This window comes from Neodiprion virginianus, chromosome 6 (genome assembly GCF_021901495.1).
Source record: "Neodiprion virginianus isolate iyNeoVirg1 chromosome 6, iyNeoVirg1.1, whole genome shotgun sequence".
Classification (NCBI taxonomy): Eukaryota; Metazoa; Arthropoda; class Insecta; order Hymenoptera; family Diprionidae; genus Neodiprion; species Neodiprion virginianus.
The window spans coordinates 29,608,617-29,615,176 of NC_060882.1; positions in this window are offsets into that span (position 1 = coordinate 29,608,617).

Sequence of the window (6,560 nt, forward strand, 5' to 3'; positions counted from 1 at the left end):
ACCTGAGGGAGAACCCAGGAACGAGCTGGAGGGGAAAACAAAGAGCGAAGTAGAAGAGACGTGCAGTCTGGATACCAAAGATTCCTCCGAAGATTGCAAAGGAAATCTCGCTGCAGTGACAGACTTGAAAAGTTCAACCATCTCGCCCTGTCTCTCCACCCCTAACTCACCTCGCAAGTTCCGCCAACCTGAAGCCGACCTCCCTGCCTCTCAACCCACCCTGCAGCTAGCTAACGCCAGTCAACCTATCTTCCATCTAACTCCGCCGGGGAGGAAAACGTAAGCCAATAGAAGCCCCAATTCACCAGCGAAAACCCCGCGGAATTCCGTCACGGTTTCGCTCTCTCAGTTTTTCCCTAATTTAATCGCCGAATTTTTCACATCCTTAACGTACCGATCGATCAACATCGGAGAATCACTAAATTATGAGGTTTAACGTCTTTCACTCAACACTCGACAGCTGCTGATCCGTCTTGCCAAAATTAATCCTATCTGTGGTCGTATGGTCGCGATTTTCAAATTTCCGCCCGGCGACTTAATCGAGTGATCCTTCTACCATCCAAGGAGACTTTTCGGACGGCTATTTATACCCCCCAACATCGAAACTTCCGCCTCGCTTCTGGCACGATAGATTGAATTTTCCGCGTGTAAACGGCGAGAGTTTCGCGAAAGAATTCTTCTCAATTTATATTTTTTATCGTTGTTTTCTGATTATTTGGCAAAATTGGAAAAGAATTTTGACTGTAGCATACTTTTGGTATAATAGAAATTTCACTCGCGGACTAAATTATCGTAGTATCTTTCTCTTCGACCGGAAATCACAGGATTAAGTTGAAACGAGTCACCGCACCGTTATAATTTCGTTGATTCGAAACGCGGAGACCGAGGGAAAAGTTGACCTCCGCGGCATTAAACTTGATCAATTTTATAGACAAACGCGTGCCGGGTTTAGAATCTAGGAAACTGGCTGCTCCGCTGATCGCGGGTACACGCATACCTACACTCGACAAACCCATACAATACAAACAGGTAGGTAAAAGGCGTGTCGCCGGCGGGGAGCCATAACCGAGGAAAGTATGCAGATCGCGAATATGAGCCACGCCGAGGAAACGTCGATGCGAAAGCCACGGAGTTGGGCTCCTGGCTGGATGAAGTCGGCTAGGTCAAGGCTAGGCAGAACTCCGTTCGTCGGTTTACGCGTGTGTATAGCACGCCGAATTACGTGTGTGCACGGTCTTCTTAAGCATTGGATACACGCGTACCCCACAGAGCTGCAGAGGTATAAAAAAAGAAAGTCGACAAAGTCAGCACTTTGCGTATTCGTCTGATTGTGAGCTATTTGTTTTAGTCAAATTTCGTAGGTGCGGGTTACACGCTTCTTACTCTCCGCGTGCGTGCACGCGTGCGATCGTTTTGTACATTGGTCGAGACCGCGTGATGTTCAAACACGAGGTGCACACCTTGTATGTACGGCACAGCGAAACCTGCGATACTATACCGTATACTCGTATTTACTCGTATTCACACGCCGGTGGAAGGAATGCCGCGGACTGGGGCAAAAATCTGTGTCAATGGAGGCATTTGCATGGCCGTGATAATTGGCGCTGCCTTATACAAGTGCCTCGCTCGCTGCCTCTCGACTCTGCGCCGAGCATGTCATCAAATCGTTAACGCCGGGCGAGAAAAGGAGATCCCTTCATGATCGCGTCGAGGTAATCAGACTCCAAGATCGCGGTCCGTAGACGGCTAAACATCGGCTCAGCAATTTCGCACTTTGGATCCGTCGAGTGGCTGTGGAAAATTGCGGTGTCTAGGAACTGTAAGCAAACGACGAGTCGAGTCAAAGATCATTGAAATTATTTACACGGTGAATGTTTATCGTGAAACGTGAAAATTATCAGGTTCTTAAGCTTCTTTGAAATTTCTCTTCGCATGGAAATCAGCTGCAGCAAATTACACGGTCGACACAAAAGCGAGAAAGTATTTTCTCCTTCGGGAATTTCAAACGAAACTCTCGACCCGCCCCGCGGACATACGTCATTACGATTCTGGCATACACCCTGGCCGCTTAATAAGGGGCGAATACCGGCGTGTAGGGGCATTATCACACCTGCCACCTGCATAATATTCCAGAGTGGGTATTATCAGGCCCCGGGGCTGTAACTTGTAACTGGTGACAAACTATATCCCCGTAGGTTGATAGAGGGATTTCCGGTCGGCGTATGCGCGCAACGTGTATGTACGAATAGTAAAACCGATCGACGAGAGTTATCTTCATCCGCGATAAGCTGTGATTGCTGGCTTAGGCGCCTCATTTGATTCCAGATATTGCCGCGAGGTTGCCGGGTGTACATGCAGCGGGACAAAATTTTATTACACCTGCACTCCTCTCCGGGTTCGCACACACGCGTTGCCAGCTTACGCCCGTTCTGCAACCCCGGCACCGGCTATAATTGGGAGCTGTGAGACTGACCGGCGATTATGCGCAGATATAATGTACAGCGTGCGAATACCGGCTACTAGAGAGAATCTGATTTTAACGTTCGATCAGCCGGAAAACTTGGATCGGCCAATTATGACGGCAATTTGAATTTGTGTCTGCACACGGATATTTTCGCTAATGAATGGTGTGAAATTTTCGTTGAGAGGAGTAAAATAAAAATTTGGTTTAGACAAAATTTGAAATTCGTACGTAAGAGACGTCGCAATTATTTCCGTAACACCGGCTGTTCAAAACCCGGTTCTTTATCCCGGTATAGAGGTGAAAATAACGTCGTGCATCTGTTACATTCCCCGCGGAAATTAAGTCAACTCGTTTTCGATTATACGTATATAATGCAGTGTCCGGGTGATTAACGTTACGATTTTAATGCTCTTGGATTTACTCTCTAATTAACGTAACACGACTGTTGTTACGCGACTCGTGTAATGCCATCATTCGCCAATTGAAAGGCTGAGGATTATTCGGGGATTACAAGCGAAAGGAAAAACGGCTGTATAATAATGTGGGAGATATATTCCGTTATACGTTATATATTCGCGTCGACGATTTCATCCCAGAAGCCAAGTATTCGTCGATTCTAGAACTCTCTCAAGAAACTCGGAGTGTGATAAGATCCTTATAATCGGAATTAAGCTCCTTTGTCAAATCGCAGAATAATTTTGCAATTCGCTCGAGTGACTCACTGCGTGAAGGAATTAAGAACGTGGAAATGCTTAATGTCGTTTTATCTTCGCGGAATTAGAAGATAAGATTTCGAGAACGCCCCTTATCCGAGTTTTGCATGAAATTGAATAAGGCCTTACTCTGGGATACCCCAATTCTTCGATACCATCTCGGATGGATCTTGTTTATTGTCGAGTGTATCAGACACAGGTTGAGTTTGGGGCGATAAAAATGTTTGATACGATTTCAAGTGACCGTTACAACTTCGGTTTTTCGACTAAATATACTTGAGAGTTCCATATCGGGCCAATGTCGTTCATAAAAATAAGCTCTGCACGGATAAACCGTTTTTTCAATCATATCTCGGATCAAGAATCAACGAATCGTTAAAAACACTCGGAGTTGCCATATCTACGAAATTACATCGATGACGAAAATGACGCGTGAATATTTCCCGCAGCTCAAACAGTGCCTGTAAAAAAACAGTCTCAGCCCGGGATTAATCGCTTCCAAGAGATAAAAGTCGATCATCCATCAGCGTTTATTCAATCGTATCTCGGATTGAGAATTAACGGATCAATCAAAACACTCAAAGCTCTCCATATCTAAGAAATTACATCGATGACGAAAATGACGCATGAATAATTTCCCGCAGCATAAAGAGTGCTGTCGTAAAAAATCAGCTTAGCCCGGGTCTGATTGCTTCCAAGAGTTTAAAATCGATCATCCATCGGCTAAATTGGAACTTTTATTTGTTACACTCTACAGAAACTGAAATCCGTTTCCCCGTGCAGAGAACGAGAACGGGGATGGGGAAATCATAATTGACTCACCGGCGTACAAAGTCGCTAATTAATATTCCTCCGAGATATCGACAGCTTTCGACGCGGTGCTGAAACAGGGTTGGAAAATTCACTTTACCTTGGAACGAAGGTTTGGGCCGCGACGTGGGGGCGAACGAAAATAATACTAATAACCGTGACACAGCGGCGATAAATCGACGCGCGTAAAGAAATTTGGAGAGAAAAAAAGTGTAACAACGTGCCAATTTGCATATTTAACGAAACCCACGCCAGTCCCTCTTCCAATCAGCCTGTCAAGCTCGCGGATGCGACGTGCCGTCAGGGTCGAACTGTACCTACCTATAGAGTGATTCAGATGCGACAGACACGTACTTTTCCGGGGCGGGGTTGAAATTCCGAATTTTAAAAGTTCCGACAGCTCCGAATTGCCAATTTTTTGGTGGCAAAATTTGAACTAAAGAAACAAAACTTTGACGAAGTATCAAAGTTTTGAATGGTGAAAGACCGCTCAAAGGTCAAGTCAATGCAAAATTACGAAAGGGCATAACTCCGACAAGTGAAAGATTCGAAAGTGTAAGAATGAAAAAATTTACGAATCTGAAATATTGAAATTCCGAACGATCGAAGATTTTCAGTTCTATGAATTTCTGGCTAGATGCAATTTCACCACTTTGATCTTTCTTCGTTTTGGATTTTCGATATTTTTGCTTTCGGAATCCTGATAAATCTGATCTTCGGATTTTCCAATGTTTTACTCCCACTCGTTGAGTAAACTACGCTGTCTGAGTATATTTTAACTTTTGGAATATTAATCGATCGAAACTTTATTTTTCACAATTTTGCCCCGTCGGAACTTTGCTCTATCGTAACTTGAATATTCGGAATCTTGCATTCCGGAACTTGGAGCCGTCGGCTTTCCGACCATTCGAAACTTTGTGGTTTGTTCAATGTTTCATTTCTTTACTTCAAGTTTCGCCACGAAATAATTCGGAATTAGGCGCTTTCGGAACTTTTCAAATTCGAAACTTCAACCCCGCCTCACTTTTCCAAATCAGCAAAGAATGTCTTATGTAATATTTATGCGCGCGCAAATATTAACTTATACATGAAAGAACGCTATTATTTTGGAAGCTTTCAGGATCTTCAATCCCCTCAGGTTTCACCTCAGATCGCCCTGTAGATACGCTTCAGTGTACACCCGCAGATTTCAGACACGGTAGATACGTCACAGGAACGTGACGCAGCCGACGCGCCGCAATCTGGAGAACGCATCTATGGGTTGTTACGTGCTCATTACATTACGTACTGCATCATAGATTAGTCCGTAACTCACAGTAATAACTGACAATAAGGCTTTTGCGTAGAAATTGCGCTACGCAAATCGTTGGGGGTTTTTCAATGGGAAAAATTATTGACCGAGAAACGGCGCGTCTCTTACGCAAACTCTGCAGCAACGGGAAATTTCGCACCCCGGTCTCTCTGGCTCACGATGGTTTTCTCTCTCTCTCTCTCTCTCTCGCTCTATAATTGCTCGCGATTAGGTTGTCGATTAGAGAGTGGGAGGGAGGCGGCTGCGAGGTGCCCGGGGAATACAACAACGCCATAAATCAAGCTGCCTGCTGGATTGAAGAGCGAGAGAGAGAGAGAGAGCGGGAGAGGGGGATGGAGAGAGGCGAGAAAAACGTTGAAACAGAAATAAAGAAAATTTGAAAATAAAACGGGGAAAAAAAATGGGAAAAACGAAACAGCGAAGAGGGTGAAGTACAGAAAAAAGGTCGTTCAGGAGCAGATTTGGAACGAGGCCAGTGTGCCGACGCCGCGAGATCGGCCCGTGCTGCACCACCAACTTTTTCCCTCCGCTCCCCTATGGCTTTTCGATTCACCTCGTAAATCTCGTTACCGCAAATAGTTCATAAATAAAAGGCGTGGCGCAGCCCGCGCTCAACTTGAGTGAGAAAATGCGCCTGCAAAGCCCGCAAGCTCGATCCCGCGGTGCATCCGCATGATCTGCATCTGGACTGCGGTGAAGGATTTTTCAACCCCCGTCGACTGGTTTCTTGTTTTTTTTTTCTATCGTTTTTACTCTCTGAACAATATCGATAATTATTATTCAGGCTTATATTCTCAGGTCATGCAAGCTCGTTGTAACGGAACGTATAAATTAGTGTCTGGAAAAATCTTGAAACGATAGACGAAATCTTGGATCAATACAGAAAAACATTTTCATACCTCGAATTCGGTTTTTCAATGCATATTAAATAATTATCTAGTTTACGATACAGAGATAATTTTTTCTATGAAAACGATTGCCGCTATTTATTTTACAGAATTATTCTCACACGGTGAGAAAAATGGAAAGTTTAAAGAAATAAACTCAATTTTTGAGACATATCCAAAAAAATCTTAAAAAAATCATCCTAAAAGTGTCTCTTTGCTCAAATAAAGGCATTTTGCGTTGACATTTTAACTTTGAAGTGAACGAGTTATACTAATCGCATGATCCGTCAATGATACAGAAAATTCGAGTACGTACGTCGAGTATCACAGCAATTATCTGATTATCAAACGATAGAAATATCATGTATAGAAAC